Raw genomic sequence first — 18553 nt, 5'->3', positions numbered from 1 at the left:
AGTCAGAGTAATACAAAAGGCAGTACTTCTAATTATCTCTTTACAAATATCTATTCAATCTTTTTTTAATGGATATTGAGTTTCGCAGTCTGTAGGAAAATATTTTCTGCATATTTGATACTTGTTTTGTAATTACTGCATATCATACTTGTTCTTTGTATGTAATATATTTGATTCCAAATCTAAATTGAGGATATTCAAACATAAGAATAGACAGAGTAGAGAATTCAGTTGAATATTCACTGAAGGTAGTGAAAAAAAACCTTTCAAAGACTCCTCAAGAGTTTTGGAGGCAGCCCTGAAGTAGGAATCACACTCAAAAGGTGCAGGTTCTTTCTATTAAGCAGATATATTGGCTTCCAAATGACAAAACATCCATCGTGATCAAGACATGGAGAGACAGAACCTCTTCAGTTTATACTCTTGTTCTGAACATCAGTTCAAGGTTTAAAAATCATTATTCTTTTGTTCATTTAATTGAAAATAGTTGCAGAACTATTCCAGTAAATTTGATTAATAAAGAGAAAGAACTTCAAGGATTTTTTTTAAACAACATGGATAAGGGTTTGTGCTGGTTAGAAATCTTTCCTTGAGTTTATTTTCCACAGCACAAGATTTATTAATCCTCAATTTTCTACTGTTCTCTCAGTCAATCTCAAAAGAATATCAATATAGAGACATGATGTTACTGTCACAGTTATGAGTAATCAAAATTTTTTATTAAATGACTCCTCTGCTTCACACATTTCACAAAACAAAAAGAAGAAGCACAACTAGATGTGCACAATTTTCCTCAGTAAAGATCAATATTTTTTAAATTCTAGAAATCAAGGCATGCTGCGAGTACCCAGTCAGTGAACACTGAAAGCTTGTGCTGAGAAGTGATTTTCTTTTATGCTTTTTCACTCTCCAATTGTGCAGCAGTTGGGGGAAGGCTGACTTACATATTTTGTGTCCTTCTGGACCTCAGGCTGTAACCCTGCCCTTAGCTAGGAAATAGCTATTTGTACATTCTACATACGAAGTGCTACCTTCTCCCATATTCTGCCCATGTTGCTGGCCAAATAATATGAATGAACAGAGGAGATATGGCTAAAGTCGATTTCTGCTTATATTTTGTGACTCCAAAACCAGGCAGGAAATTGGAAAGAATATAATAAAGAGGAGCAAATCCAAGCATCTGTTCACTGTGCAGCCGATGCCCCAGGGTCCAAGAAGAGACACAGAAATCATCAACACAATTTTTGTATTGTTTTGTTCTTCGTAGTTTCATTTTTATTGGAAGCTTCTGTGCCAGGCCCAGTTCAACAAAATCAGTTCACTCTTTACTCATTTTTATGTGGCCCTGCTTCTCCTCAGATTTACAGATATTGAGGAGAATCAGATTTTATTTCTCTGTAATACTACTTTTTTTTTTTTAATTGTATCATAGAAGATATCTAAGAGAATGATATTTTAAGCTGGTATTCAGACTTCAGTATTATATTATTTATTGATTTTCATATATGTTTACTTTTGATTGTTAAATGATATTAAAAGGTGCATTAAATGCTCTATAGCATAAAAATAAAACTTTCTTATCATAGAAATTTTACATCAGATTGCTCACCAGAGAAAAACCCTAACCAGAGAATAATAAAACATCAGAGTAATGCAAAAAAGGAGTCAGAAAGTTAAGACTACCTGTAAATATATATTCCTCAATATTATATGAGCATATTCAGAATATGTTAATATGATTGCTGATTTCATTATAGTATCTGTGTTCTCACCACACACTTCCAGATTATCTAGCAAAATGTAATAGAGTGCATATTTTACTACTCTAGTTGTTTCTTTCATCAGTAACTTCAAAAGAGTTTAAAAAATCATGTGATTCCCAAGTGCACCTTCCAGTACTTAGTCTTAAGACCAGATTTTGGAAATGTTTAAATGAATGAGTAAGCTAGCAGACACAAGTAGTAGACGTGAAGTTGTCAGGATAAAAACCCTAAATTGCACATGGTTTAGCTTCTTCAGCAATCATTTGGTAACCAACAAGTAACCAACCATAGTTACACACAGTGGATAAGAGAATGTCACTGAGCTACAGTGTAAGACATGCGTTTTCAAAAACATAAAAATAAATAATACAAATGTTCTAAGAAAAAATAATTATGCAAAAAGCTTTATTTTTAGAAAAATAAATTAAATATTCTTCCACTGCATAAATAAAATATTTAATTTGCAAACAGTAGGTACAGCATTTATTGTACTAGGGAGATAGAATGTAATTAATGTAAATGAAGATTTCTCTTAGCTCTTTGAGAATTTCTGTTCCTCTTGTCAGAATAGTCTCAAAGCACTCATTCAACTGTACTCTGAGACCTCTGCTGCAGAAGAGGTTAAGTCAGAATTTGCCCTTTGGATGTTTACTTCTTATGAAAGTTTTCCAGTAAAAATGATGCAATCTACAGCATACATCACTCTTTACTCTCTCTCTTTATCTCAAATTTCAGTAGTTCTTTTCCTCTTTCAAATCATGGCAATTACTATTTCAAAAAATATCAGTGTTTTTATTCTTCTACACTCCCTCTACTTAAAATACCTTTTTTTCCCCCTTTATTTTCCTCTCCCCCTTCTGAGGGGCCAAGAAGGCCAATGGTATCCTGCAGTACATCAGAAAGAGCATGGCCAGCAGGGCAAGGGAAGTGATCCTCCCCCTCTAGTCTGCCCTTGTGAGGCCACATCTGGAATACTGTGTCCACTTCTGGCTGCCTCATTAAAAAAAATAAAAGGCAGAGATCTCCCAGTGAGAGTCCAGTGGATGGCCACAAAGATGGTCAAAGCCTGGAATTTCTCCTACATGAGGAAAAGCTGAGAGACCTTGGACTTTTCAGCCTAGAGAATATGAGGTTGGGAGATGATTAATGCATGATTAATGTATAATTAAAATATGATTAACGTAATGCTTATAAATATATAAAATGCTAGAGTGAAATGGATGGGGCCAGACTATTCAGTGGAATGCAGTGGCAGAATGTAGGACAATGGGTAAAAACCTTCAAAAAAAAAGGAATTCTGTAAAAAACACAAAACAGAATTTCTTTACTGTGACATTGATGGCAATACTGGAATGGGTTGCCAAGAGGGCTTGTGGAGTCTTCTGCTCTGGAGATATTCAAGATCTGTTTGGATGCTTTCCAGATGTAACAGTCTAAGGAATCTGCTTTGGCAGGGGGATTGGACTTGATGATCTCTTGAGGTTCCTTCTAACCTCTATGATTTTATGATTTTCCTTCCCCTTCCTTCCTTTATTTTTTATAAAAAAATGTTTTTATAAAAAAAATGTTTAAACTATGTTAAGCATCTAGCATACTTCATGATATCTTTAGACTTTCTTATGCTTTTTCAGATGATCAATCTCTACACTACACATAAAATCTGACATTCCAGAGATTTCAGTCATTTGTATCATTTTCCCTATATTTACTATTAGAGAAGCCTAAAGATAGAGTTTCTACTAAAATAAAAATTTACTACAAAGCATGGCACCTTATTGAACTGTTGTGGACTTCCACTAGTTGTAACTTTAATGTCCAGTAACCTTTGTATATTGTTGCATTTATTGCCAATAAAGAAATCTCTGCATTAAATTCAGAACTGCAGGATCATATTTTTGCATATTATATTAGCATATTAACAAAGGTGTCAAGCAATTGTCTTTGTGATATTTTTTCTGAACAAAGTTTACTTTATGCAAATTCATTATCATATTGAGGAGCAGAGCATCACATGTTCAGGACACAGTTTTTCCCTATATTTCAGTCCAGAACTGTTGTAAAACATTTATGAACATTTAAGTCTACACATATCAGCAAGTCTGCTAAACATTAAGAGAGTTCCTTAATCATGCAAAAATAATCAGATGCTTAAGTGTTTGCAGTTGTAAGTTATTTTTCCAAGAGCTTTGGACTGGTCCTCTGTGTATGAAAGAAGCTAATTGGGTAAAATTATCAATGGCAAAACACACTACAAGAAAGTTTTTCCACTCCAAGAAAATAAGTTAGTTATCAGTTGCAGTCTGATCAGTGACATGCAAGTTTTCTGGGATATAATGCATTATAAAAGTCTATAAATACTGTTAGCAACTAGTTACTTTTCTGACTTACAGAACACCGAAGAACATTTCCATCTAATTAAAGGTTATTATCTTCTTATATTTTTGTTTATTGTTCTTTTCTTTTTTCCAAAAATGTATCACCAGAATTTCCCGTTTTAATTTTTTCTAGTCATCTAAATGATTTATATTCTTCTGTGTCTTCTCACTGCATAATTTTTCTGACATATTTTCAGTTTGATGATTTCCCCCAAATCTAGCTATAATCTCAGAGCCATTTTTGACTTTAATTTCCTAATTTGGGAGATTATTTATAACTGCAAATACATTTAATGCAAATACAAATAAATCTGTGTATACTGATTTAATATTTTGTCTAGACAATACCATATTCTTGATATGAGCATTTCAGCTTTTTACCTTTCCTTTGGTATCTCAAGTATTGCTTTTTAATATCTGATTTACAATATTCAATGTACTTTCATTGCAGCAGAGATGTCATAAGACCAGTTAGAAAGTTGACTGAATAAAATGGAATGATCTCCCTTGGTGTCTATTTCAGGCTTGAATCGGGACTTTAATCAACACTGGAAATGAATTAAAAAGGAATTTGCTATTTCATAGATAAGTCAGGAATCTGTTCAAATAAATTTTCCCATTGTTTCATTTTTAAAACCTAAAACCACCGTACCTATTTTCCCCAAAGTGACAAACAGATTACTCCTCTAATTTTATTTCTTTATTCACAGATAAATAGATCAGACTGAATTTTTAGCATGACATCTCTATAGTTTCTGTAAGCTGTGCTATAATACTTCTGTCATTTTGAATTATTTCTAACTTTATGATACTTTTGATAAACTACTATTTCATCGTGTATAAGCTTGCAAGACAAGGGATAGCAGGAAACTCTCTGACTGACTCTCATTAAATAATGGGTATTCAAAATCTACAATTTTAGTAGTCTGAAGCTAAACATCATGTGATTACTAAAGAAAAATAGAAAAAGCAGCAGTTTCTGTAGTTAAAACATATCCCCGAACTCTGATTTCTGTTTATTTATGAGAAATTCCTGAGGTCAGATTTCAAATTTTCTGCTGCTTATATAAGGACTGTCTATGTCTGGATATATTTATAGCAGTGTAATACTTGTATATATTTATAGCAGTGTAATACTTGTCTGAAAAATATGAATTTGTATGATAAGGTGAGCACAGGACATATTCAGACATATTAATACTACATACATAAGGAAGTATAAGCACATATACAGCACTGAAATAAAAAACTCATTCTAGTTTGATAAACTAGTAGAATTGCTAGAATTAGTAGAATATGAGAGACTGAAGTATAATAATGCTGATAATGACATTTATTTCATCACACATTCTCATATATTTTGTTACTGAAACGAATATGCTACTTTTAATTAAGAGAGAATTTGAGCATTTCTTCTTCTGTGCTGTAGTTTATTGCTGCTATGAGGACATTTTATGATCAGGATGGCCTTGTTTTTAATAAGCTGAAATTGAGTCTATTTAAGTGGAAATGACTGTGGGAAATAGAGGTATTTCAAAGCATGCCCATGACAACAATAAGCAATGTTCTCTGTGTCTGGCTGGTGATAGAGAAAGGATAGCAATGACTGCAGATGCAGAAAAATATTGTATACCTTTTCAGTGTGTATAAAAGAAAGTCATTTGTAGATGGCATTTGGAAAAAGATCAGCGCTTCATGATGAGGATTACTATGTATCTGTGTACTGAAAAAGAGTTCAAAGTCATAGACTCATAGAGTTTTAGACTGGTTGAGATTGAAAGGGGTCTTAAAGATCATCTAGTTGCAACTCCCCTGCTGTGGGCAGAGTTTCCACTAGTTAAGGCTGCCCAGGGCCCTATCCAACCTGGTCATGAATGCCTCAATGCATGGGACATCCACAACTTCTCTGGGCAAGCCAGTCCTGTGCCTTAACACTGAGTAAGAAATTTCTGCTTAGTATCTAATCTAAATATCCTCTCCTTTAGTGTAAGGATTGGATTATAAATGCCCTAAGAAAAAGCACTGTGTTTCTATGAGTAATATTGCTTGTTTCTTTCAGGTCACTTAAGATGTGACACAGTATCTTACTTCCTCACATGCACAAATATTCTGAGTGTTACAATTATTTTGTAGAAGACAAAAGAACAAAAACAAAAAACAGTGAAGGAGACTACACAGGCTACACAAGCAGAATTCAGAACTGAGAACTTAAAAACCTACAGTTTAAATCTGGGCGTTATATATGGTTTGTTATTACAGTAGAATAAGAAAACAGGAAACAACCTGAAGACACGGACAGAATTAACAAATGTTGTGATCTTTCACATACTTTTCTTACACTCCTTTCCTTTTCTCACTTGAATTTTAGGGTGTATACAAATATATTTTAATAAAGCTTAAATTTCTCTATCTTAAAAAAAAAAAAAAAAAAAAAAAAAACAGAATGGTAATATATTTATTTAAATACTTGAAATGGAGAGTCCATATGGCTTTTTTTTTTTTTTTTTTTTTTTTGCTCAGAAATAGAGAAGATGAATGATTACTATACATTCATACTCTCATAGAAAGTGAAAAGCATATTGAATGCTAATACACCGAAGAATCACTGTTAGATAAGTAACCATTACAAGATAAGTATTGGTCACACTATGAAAATATTTCTGAAATCTAAACAGTCAGAAAGGATATTCACCAGATAAGACTAGCTTGCATACTATTTTCTTTGATGCTTCCGTATCAATGGTTAAGTGGATGGGATACATATGAACGTCAATAAAATAGGAACAGTGTCTTCCTATTGCCTTCAGGGACATGAGACTTTAACCTCATAGTTTTCAGCAGATTATTATTTAGGTATTTGTTATCAATTATAATAAAATGTTGCATAGGAAGAAAGAAAACAGCTTGGTGGATGAAAGTAGTGATTTTGTAAATATATAAATATGACAAAATACCTGTGAAAGCATGGCTGCTTAAATGTGTATACAAATAAAGGGTAATGCTAACTTACAGTACAACTGTCTTAATTTTCCTAACTCTCAAGACATAATGTATTGAGTAGATCTAGAGCAATACTATGCCATTTTGAATTCTGTCATAGGAATAACTGAAATTGAATTTCTTTAAAGTTAACATGGGAATCATAGTTATTCCCAGTAGGTAATTTGGAACTGGAAAATAAAGTTTTGCTTGTATTCAGAGTTGCTAAGGAATGAAACAAGACTGTTGCTAAGCCAAAATAGTATCTGAAAATTTCTGACGTATACTGTCCGAAGGTTTTTATAGTCTGATCTTCTATTTTGGCTCAGCATGACTAGACACTGAAAATGACATCAGTGTTGTGAATACACAAATACCGTTGCTAAGGACTTTCACTGTTGCCAGGTGAAAATGACCTGTATTAACCTGCCACGAATATCTAAATATGTTGATAGAAGTGTGGTGTTATGAGATAGGAGAAACATGTCTTGGAAAATTGGATGATCCATTATTTCTTATCCACTACATAATGGTGAAGTGACTTTTCTTACTCTTTGGGCACACGAGCTCTAACTCATAAAAGTATCAATAAAGTACCTGACTTAATAGCAGTAGCACTATTAAATAAACATTATGTACTAGAGAACATAAATCTTAATCAAACATTCAGCAGAACCTGTGAAACCATTACTGAGGGATATAGCTGAAGTCAGCTGATAGCTCTGTATGTAGATCTGACAAGCAAAGATAGATATCTTTGCTGACTAGCAAAGATAGATGATAGCACAGATAGATAGATATCTTTGCTGCTTTACCTTCAGAACAGATACTTTCAGACTGCTCTTTCTTCTTTAATATTTAGGAAACGTGAACACTATTATCTCAAAAGAAACTAAGAATGTGCTTCAAGATAATTAAAAAGACATTCTAAATGCAAATGAACAGGTTCTTTAATTGTTGTGTGTCATGTAAGCAACAGAAATTCTTTCTAAGGTCCTACTTAAATTACAGTTTAATGCCATTCTGGCAATTTGCATAATATTGCCAATAATACTTCACAGTTTAATCTTACTTTTAAAATTTTGTCAATCTTAGTCATTATAGTGACACAAATATTTTCTTATAAACCAAATAGAAAAAGGAAAGCAACAGCAATCATTACACAAAAAACATCCACACGAGAGAGCTTTAAGAACAACTGCAGTATCCTGATTTGATTAATACAATACATTCCTAGCTAATAATTCTTGATTTTGTTTGTCAGTACTGAGTAAAAAAAATTGACCTATGCTACTGAAAAACTGATTGTGTTAAAATGAAAATATAAATTTGAAGAAAAAGTGTTTTAAAAAGGAAATAGAATGAGGAGACTATAGTGCTTAGCTGCAAAATATTTCCCTTCCTCGGTATTCTTAATTGAAGCTATCCTACTGCTTCTTACTCTTTCCAATGCAGTTTTGTTCTTTATTTTGTCAGGCTTTAAGGAAACCGTCTAGAGAGTCACTTAAGAGTAGGATCTCTGCAGACATCTGTCTGCTATTCTGTCCAAATTCAGAAGTAACTATTGAAGTTAGCTAAGAGAGCACATGACTGCCCTTGTGTTGTAGAAGCTTATGTCTGTGTGGTTAGTTTTGATTGACACATTATTTCTTCTCTGCACCCCAATCTATTTTCTGCCTCACTAAGCTTACAAAACTCTGCATAAATTCTCCTACTCAGCTTGTTCTATAATCCTATGAACACCACTGTCTTCCTGTTCATTCCTTCAGCCAGTTAAGTGCCAGCTGTTGGGACCTGGAAACAATTTTATTTCTGTGACAGAGGAAAAAAAGAATTCAGAAAGCTGAGAATATTAAAAAAACACACACACACACAAAAGAAAAACCACACACACACACACACACACACACACACACACACACACACACACACAGAGAGAGAGAGAGACCAACCTTGTGATTATTTGAGTGAGAGTTTTTGATTCAAGTAAATGAAATTATTGTGGTTTATATAAAAGCATTAACATTGGTTAGATAGGTTTGCTATTGAAAGATAATTCTATGAGAGTACTCAGTCTGTAAAGTAATCTATTTTTGATCGTTCAGCTATGCACGAAACAGAAGTCATGTTGAGAAATGAAAAAACTGGAATGATCACAAATCAATTATCTTAATTTATTCTGCCATATTGCAGCCATCAAAAATGTCCCCATTTTTAGTGGAAAAAAAAAAAAGATCCATGCTCCTTTATTTATTAATTTATTTTTAATATTATGAAATATTTGCATTTTCAAAATCCATAATAGAATTATTTACAAGGTTTTAGAGAAACCTATTAGTAAGTGAACATATAATTAACTGTGAGTACTGTATATATGTATTTCAATAGCTCCCAGGATGCAGCAACTCCAGAGATGGAAGAGGAAACTGGTTTGGGTTTTTTTTTTTTTTGTTTTTGTTTTTTTTTTTTTTTTGTTTGTTTGTTTTTTCTTGAGGACAGGCACTGGGAAGAATGGATCTGCAGCCCTTACTGCAAAGCTTCAAGTTACATTAACACCAGTATTATGAAAGAGAATTACAGTGTATACTTCACAGAAAATCTTCCTTCCACCTTTCCAGTAAGGGACTATATGGTAAACCTTTTTGACTCACACAGCAACAATGACATCACCTGTCAAAATCCTCAATATCTACAGACGTGAGACTATAATTCAGCTATTTCACAGATTAAGGAAATATCAGAATCAACAGCTCTTCTAGAGTCTATCATATTATACCTGTCAGGACAACCAATGGTACCGGTGACAATACTCCTATGTACAGATGTTATTTTTCATATTCAACACACCTTAGTACTCCAAAGTGATAACTATGAAGTGAGTGAAGTGGCCTACTCTGTGTTGTGAAACCGCTGCAGTTTGGTGCCTTGAGTGAAGAACAGGTGCTGGCCCTTTTTAGCATGGGAATTGAAAGCTGATTACAGCCTTGTCAGTGTTTCGGCTTCACCTGATACAATTTATTAAGACCAGAGACATATGACAGATTTGCCATTGAGCTTGAAATGCATATGCTCAAGCCCTATGCTTGAGAAGACAGTTTCACTTTTTCCCCACTGTTTTCTTCTCAGAAACAGTTCATGCCTGAGCAAAGATCAGAAGTGGCATATGCAGGTAGCAAGCCTGGATAACCAACATGGACTTCTTCACTTTCAGACTTCTAGGAGGATGTAATTTCTTCTTTTGAAGGCTTATGTAGATACACAAGTCCAAATAGAAATGTTTGTTTTATAGTGCCACATGCCAGCAGCTCCGGGTTACATCTTGAAATTCATGTAATCTCTGAAGTGTAGAGACCTGTGATTGCTATGTTATTTTCCAATACATGGTGTTGAACTGTAACTGCCTACCTACTTCTCTTATTCGAGAAATATTGTTACCTTAAAAAAAATAAATAAATAAAGATTGGGAAGGATAACACAGTCCTGTGTTGGCTTGTAGAGATCACTTGGCTGGTAAGCAATAAAGGAAAAGTGCTAGCTCAAACTCAAAACTGTGATAGCATACTGTCAGATTAAAAAATAATAATAATAATAATAAAAAATTACAACTTTCTTGCTATATATATATTTTTTTGAATCTGTGTGCCATTTGTTAGATATTAGATGTTTGTGATACATTGTTATGGCTTAACTTATCAGGCAGATCAGCACTACGCAGCCATTCACTCACTCCTGCTAGATGGGATGAGGGAGAGTACTGGAAACAAAGAAATCATGAATTGAGATTAAAAAAACAAAAACAAACAAAAAAAAAAAAAACCAAGCAGACAAACAAACAAAAATCTATATGCTATTACCAAAAAGGAAAGTGGAAATTAAAATTGGTAAGTATATGTGTGTATCCACAATGCAACTACTCAACAACTGATGTCAGGCTGCCAGTACAACTGCTTGCTGACCAGCACCTAGCCAAACAACTATCAGTGTCTGGTCACTCAGCCAGTGGCCCACAGCTTTATATCCTTCTCCATGATGTCACATGATATGGAATAACATCTTGACTAATTCAGCTGTTGTGGCTCCACCCTGCCACAGCATAACGGTAGTGGCACTTTCCCTCCAAGCAAACCCCTCAACCCATCCTCCAGAGTTCCTCCATTCCTCAGCATCAACAGAACCACTGGTATGCTATTATCCCTGTCTCTCCTGAAACCAGTAGAATATCCACTGTGTTTTCCACAACATTTTCTTCATTCTCAGGTCATAGGATCATAGAGTCATAGAATCAACAAGACTGCAAAAGACCACCAAGATCATGTAGTCCAACTGTTCATCTGCCACCAGTATTTTCCAATAAATATGTACCATAGTACCACATTGAGTCATTTCAAAGAATCATAGGATCACCAAGGTCGGAAAAGACCTACAAGATCATCCAGTCCAACTGTGCACCTATCACCAATAAGTCTCTCTAAATCATGTTCCTCAACATCTAAACATTTCTTGAACATCTCTAGGGTCAGCAACTCCACCACCTTCTTGGGCAGCCCATTCCAGCACCTGACCACTCTTTCTGAAAAGTATTATTTCCATACATGCAACCTGAATCTCCCTTGGTGTAACTTGAGGCCACTCCCTCTAGTCCTATCACTAGTTGCACAAGAGAAAAGGCTGATCTGCAGCTCACTACAAACTCCCTTCAGGTAGTTACAGAGATTAATTAGGTGTCCCCTGATCCCCCTCTTCTCCAGACTGAGCAATCCCAGCTCCATCATACTCTCCTCATAAAGCCTGTGATCCAGACTACTTATCAGCTTTGTGCCCATTCTCTGGATATGCTCTAGGGCCTCAATGTCTTTCTTGTTGTCAGGAGCCTAAACCTGAGCACACTACTCCAGGTGCAGCCTCACTTGAGTTCAAGCTGGGCTATTGCATTTCTAATTTTCTCCCTGTATATCCTAACAACGTCTTTGTACTCTCTCTGTGTTGCCTGCCTCTTCTTCCACAGGAGGTAGATTCTCTTTTTTTTCCTGGAACCTCAGAAATAGCTCCCTGTTCAGCCCCAGCCGCAAGCTCAATAACATCAAAACACTCTCTAACAAAGACAGCCACACTACCATCTCTCATTCCTTGCCTGTTCATCTGCCTCATCATCAGCAGTGTAAACTTCCATAATTTGTGTGAAACTTTTAGGAAGTCTGTAATGCTAAATCTAAAGCTAGATGGTTAGCTGTTTCAAATAAAGCCCTGTCTTTCACATACATGGAGAAATTATCACTTAAAACTTTCTTTCTATCATTAATTCCTGAAAACAGCTGTTCATGGGAGGCTAAAATCTAGGTTGAAATTAATCAGCTAGAAAATATGTAGCACCTAAAACTGATAGTGACTTGTTTGAGATCATCATTTGACCTTAGAAAACATTTGAGTATCTTTATTCCAACATAATAACTGTCTTCATACTTGTCAAATTTTCCAGAATTTACTGAAATACATGCCTTTGATGAGTACCATGAACACTCATTTTCTACAACTTAATTAGTTAGAGAGACTGATCACTTACAGGCATATTATTAGTCTTAAGAGGATCCATTAATAAATACCTAAGTGAAGATTTTCTCTTGACTTTGAAACCTAGTCAATATCATAGACTGACAAAGAAAAGTATTGGCTTATTGAAAATTGTTGTCTAGCTTCATTTTGTTCATTTATACTGTAACTGAGTCAATGAAATGTATCTGTAAAGCAGAACGGATTTTATAGAACTTGAGGAATTCATTACGAGCTTGAGACCTAAAAGTTACTTATTCATGTCACTCTTAATCTTTAATATTTCTGCCTCGTATAATAACATGAAAAATTGAATTGCTATGATATTTAAACAACTGGTTTGCTGCATATCCTGTTTCATTAGTAATGATTGAAATAGAACTTGAGAAATTTACAGTGTGAATTAAGGTTAAAATTGCTGGAGTGGCTTTATTCTTTTAATGACTGATATTAAAATTCCCACTGACTTCAATAAGAATGCAGTCTGAATGTATGTTTTACATAGTCTTATCTTCATTGTATCTTAAGCCTTTAAAAGTTGAAAACAAACAAACATAAATATATGATATGATGGAAGACCAACTGCAAACTGAAGGAAGAGAAAGATTTCAAAAGAATTCTCCTTTTTTGGGTGCCAGAATGAGAAAAGGCAAAATTAGAAAAAACATGACCCTACAGAGCAGAAAAGCTGGGGCAAATTGTTTAAAACCTACTGTTTTCAATGAACAATTTTTATGTTAGAGATTTAAGAAATGTAGCAATGATGAACAACTACCATAATAACACAGAACCATAGAATCATAGGAATTGAATGGCTTTGGTTTGAAAGGACATTAAAGATTGTCTAGTTCCAACACTTTGTTGTGGGTATACTTGTCACTCACTAGATCAGGCTGCCCAGGATCCCATCAAACCTGGTCTTGAACACCTCCAGGTGTGGGACATCTATGACTTCTCTGGGCAACCTTTTCCTGTGCCTCAGCACACTTTGATTTAGATATTTCTTCCCAATTACTAATCTAAAATTCCTCTCTTTTAGTTTAAGATATTCCACTTTGTCCTATCACTACTGTGTAAAAAGTCAGTATCCCTCCTGTTTAAAAACTCACTTTAAGTATTCAAGGCCTCAATGATGTCTTCTCAGAGCCTCCTCTTCTCCAAACTGAACAAGTTGAGGTGCCTGTCAAGAGTTTATGGGCTGGTTCAGCTTGCTTCTGTGATGACTAGGGCTGGGGACCCACGGACCCACGCCCCAGGAAAGGGGAAGAGGGAAAGGGAAGAGGAAAAAGGGAAAAGGGAGATGGACCTAAAAACAAAACAGCAGCAACAATCTGAGGAGGAAAGCTAATTTACTAAATAAGATATTGGAATCCAAAATAATATAATTGGAATTGAGGCTAGTAAATCAAATAAAGTGAGAGAGTGTCCAAGACCAAAAGGCCTTATGCTAAACTCTGAAGGCAAGATGGCTAGGGAGCACCTGCTGCTGGAAATAGGAATAGCTCATGTCATGACATGCAAACAGTTTTTATCTTTCCCTCTGAGCAGAAAATGGAAAAATGCAAAGCAACACAAAGTTCTTTGGGATTGATGGGATCCTTAACTGTTAACCAACCAGGTGGCTTCTGCCAAATGCTTCTCCCAAGCTTAAATGTTCCACCACTCATTGTTTTCAACATTGTTTGTTCAACATTGTTCATCCAGCTTTGTTACACTTTACTGGACACACTCCGGGGCCTCAATATCTTTCTTTTAGTTAGGGGCCAAAAACAAGATGCTGCTTCACCAGATCTAAGTACAGGACAGTCACATCCCTGCTACTACTGGCAACACTATTTCTGATTCAAGCCAGGATACAATTGACCTTTCTTGGACAATTGGGCTCACTGTTGGTTCATGTTCATACAACTCATTGTATATTTCAGTTTTACCAGAAGCTGGTGCATGATAGGGAATATGATAAATGCACTCAATGCCATGATCCTTTGCCCAAGTATTTACAAGATAATTTTTGAAATGAATCCCATTTTCTGACTCAATTCTTTCTGGAGTGCCATGTCTCCACAGGACTTGTTTCTCAATACCTAAGATGGTGTTACTGGTGGTTGCATGGCGTACTGCATATGTTTGAAGCCACCCAGTAGTTGCCTCCACCACGCTAAGCTCCTAACAATTACCATCATAATTACATGGCAAAGTGATATAATCAAGCTGCCACGTCTCCCCATATTTATACTTTTGCCATTGTCCTTCCCCCCACAGAGGTTTCATCCTCTTGGCTTGTTTAATTGTGGTGCATGCATCACAGTCATGGATAACCTGTGCAATAGAGTCCATAGTTAAGTACACCCCCTCAGTCCTTAGCCCACTTATATGTCACACCTCTTGTTGGCCTGAGCTCTCCTGGGCCCACCAAGCAAGAAATAATCCACCCTTGTGTTGCCAGTTCAAGTCTACTTGAGCTACCTCAGTTTTGCCAGCTCAATATACCTGATGGTTATTTTTCTGTTCTTCAGTAGCCTGACTCTTGAGCACATGAACGTCTACATGACTTACCTTTATAACTATACTTTTTGTTCAGACAGCAATGTCATTCTACAGTTCAGTAGCCCAAATATGTTTACTCCACTGTTGCCAGTCATTTAATTCCCACTTCTTTATCTACCCCCATAAAGCATTTGCCACCATCCATGAGTCAGTATAAAGGTAAGGCCAGCTCTCCCATTCAGCCACATCAAAGACCAGCTGGACAGCCTTTACCTCTGCAAACTGACTTTATTCTCCTTCTCCTCCAGTGGCCTCTGCAACTTGTTGTGTGGGGCTCCACACAGCAGCCTTCCATCTGAGATGCTTTACTACAATACAACACAATCCATTTGTGAATAGGGCACATCCCTTCATATTCTGGTAGTTCACTGTATGGTGGGGCCTTTTTAGCACATGATACCTGGTCTGCTGGTGATGTTCCAGACTTCTTGCCTTCAGGCCAGTCCATAATCACCTCTAGGATTCCTGGATGGCTGGGGTTCCCCATCTGAGCTCGCTGTGTAATCAGCACTGTCCACTTTTACCAAGTTGCATCGGTAATATGATGGGCAGAGGGAACCTTTTCCTTAAATATCCAGTTCAGCACTGGCAGTTGAGGTGCCAGAAGGAGCTGCATTTCAGTGCCAATTATCTCAGAAGCAGCCCAAACCCCCTCATACACAGCTAAGATCTCCTTTTCAGTTGGAGTGCAGCACTCTTCTGACCCCTTGTATGCTCGACTCCAAACTCCAAGGGATAGACCTTGGGTCTTTCCAGATGCTTTCTGCCACAGACTCCAAGTGGAACCTTTCTCTCCAGCAGCAGTGTAGAGGATTTTCTTTACATCCTCTCCCATCTGTACTGACACCAGGGCCAAGGCATGGGCCATCTCCTGCTTAACTTGCTCAATAGTCTGCTGTGTTCAGGGCCCCAAACAAAATAAAGTTTTTTCTGTGTCATCTGATACAGGGGGCTCACAGTGAGGCTGTAGTTTGGATCATGCATTCTCCAAAAGCCCACTCCACACAAAAAAGCTTGGGTCTCTGTCTTACTAGTGGGTGGAGACATGGCAGTGATTTTGTTGGCCACATCTCCTGGGATGTGACAATGCTCATCTTGCCACTTTACTCCTAGAACTGAATTTTTTGTCAGGTCCTTTCACTTTGTTTCACTTAATAGCAAAACCAGCTCAAAGGAGAATCTGAATTATTTATTTTCCTTTTTCAAAAACTTCCTCTGCTGTATTGCCCCACACAATGCTATTGTCAATGTATTGTGTTCGGGAGCACCATCCTGTTCCAGTGTGGTTTGACAAATGGTTGGGCTATGTTTCCACCCTTGGATGTACTGAACACCCCTTCAGGTGAAAGTAAATTGTGGTCTACATTTCATGGCCAAAGGAATTGAAAAGAGGGCATTAGCAATGCCAGTGGTGGCATACCACTTCTCTGCTTTTGGCTCCATTTTGTATTGGAGTTGTAGCATGTCTGGCACAGCAGCACTCAGTGGGGGTGTGACTTCATTCAGGCCACGGTAATCTACCGTCAGCCTCCATTCTCCACTGGCTTTACACACCGGCCATATGGGGCTGTTAAAGTTGAGTGAGTTTTGCTGATCACTCCCTGGCTCTCTAGCTGACAAACAGGGAGCAAGGAATACCTGTTGGTGTGGTATTATCATCTGCGCACCATTTTTGTAGCAGTCAGTACCTGTTGCTCCTTGTAGCAGTCCCCCAGCAGGCAGATCTTCCGACAGGCCAGGCAAAAAAGATAGCTGCTTAATGTCATCTGTGTCTACAGCAGCTATTCCAAAAGCCCATCAAAACCCCTTAGGATAGTTAAAATACCCTATTCTGAGATGCCAAGTATACATGGAGCCCCTGGGCCAGTCACAATAGGGTGTTTTTGCCTATTTCAGCCTGCAACAGGATCAACTTGTGGGAACTCCCGGTTACTCCAGAAATATAAATTAATTTTGTCCATTGATGACTTGAGAGCATTAGAGTGCACTGTGCACTAGTGTCCACCAGTGCCTTATGTTTTTGTGGTTCTGATGTGCCAGGCCATCAAAACCACACAGTCCAATACACTCTATTAACCATTTCCCCCACCTGGCTGGGGGCAGGGCCCCCTCTATTTGTTACCGCTGTTGTCCTTAACGACTTTTGCCATGTCCCACAGTCACTGGAGAAGTCACCATTTTCAGAGAAGTTCACCTTGGTGGTTGATCTGTGTTGTAACTCTTTTACCTGTGCTTGAAGTTCAGGAGTGGTCTTTTTTTATGCCACTTCTTCATATCTTCTCCATGGTCACATAGATAACGCCACAAGGCAATACATGACAGTCTTACTGTTGTCACTTGCTTGAGCAGAAGAACATCTTCTTTTGATAGCTAGACTTTGCTGTTTTGGGAATCCTGGTTTCCATCAGATGTATCTTATACCACCATGGATTCATCAGTTTAATCAGAATAAATCATGGTAAATCATGGTTCCTCCATTGTATCTTCTTGATTGCACTCCATTCTTTCCAGTTTTCCAGTTACCTTTGCAATGGCTGAAACACAAGCTTGTACAAGGGTTAAATGTAACTTGATGTCTTGAAGTTCATTAATCAGTTCATTTATAAGGGGTCTTCTTTCACCTCTGGCAAAGATTGCAGCTAATATACTGTCATACATTTCTGGTGCATTCATTGTGAATATACACCGCATATTTGGTGCACACCTGACTCTCTCAGGATCATGCTCTTGGTCTGGTTCATCATGAATGAATCAGGGCTCATGTAACATTTCCACCACAGCATATTCTCTCAAATCACAGAATCACAGAATTGTAGGGGTTGGAAGGGACATCTGGAGATCATCAAGTCCAACCCCTCTGACAAAGCAGGTTCCCTAGACCAGGTTGCACAGGTAGGCATCCAGGAGGGTCTTGAACATCTCCAGAGATGAAGACTCCACCACCTCTCTGTGCAGCTGTGCCAGTGCTGCGTCACTGCACTGTGAAGAGGTTTCCATGCACATTTGTGCAGAACTTCCTATGCTTCATTTTGTGACCATTTCCCCTTGTCCTATCAGCACACACTGCTGAGAAGAGTTCAGCCTCATCTCTTTGCCTCCTACTCCTTATCAGATCCCCTCTGAGTCTTCTTTTCTCAAGGCTGAACAGACCCAGGTTTCTCAGCCTCTCCTCATAATGGGGGTGTTCCATGTCCTTTATCATGTTTGTAGCCCTCTCCTGAACTCTTTTGAGGAGACTCTTTCCCTGTCTGAACCAGGGAGCCTAGAACTAGACACAATACTCAGGTGAGGCCTCACTAGCTCAGAGTAGAGGGGGAGGATCACCTCCCTCGACTTGCTGGC

General features: G+C 37.1%; 1 protein-coding gene across 1 annotated transcript in view; it reads right to left on the bottom strand.

The window, feature by feature from the left end:
* The window catches only part of PTPRD (protein tyrosine phosphatase receptor type D), a 568194-nt gene that overhangs the window by 444569 nt on the left and 105072 nt on the right, over positions 1 to 18553 (bottom strand). The gene's annotated exons all lie outside the window — the stretch shown is intronic.

This window comes from Cyrtonyx montezumae, unplaced genomic scaffold (assembly GCF_038088225.1).
Source record: "Cyrtonyx montezumae isolate F1298 unplaced genomic scaffold, pur_monq_1.0 scaffold_30, whole genome shotgun sequence".
Lineage (NCBI taxonomy): Eukaryota > Metazoa > Chordata > Aves > Galliformes > Odontophoridae > Cyrtonyx > Cyrtonyx montezumae.
Note: the sequence above shows the minus strand (reverse complement) of the source record. Positions and strands in the feature narration are given on the sequence as shown.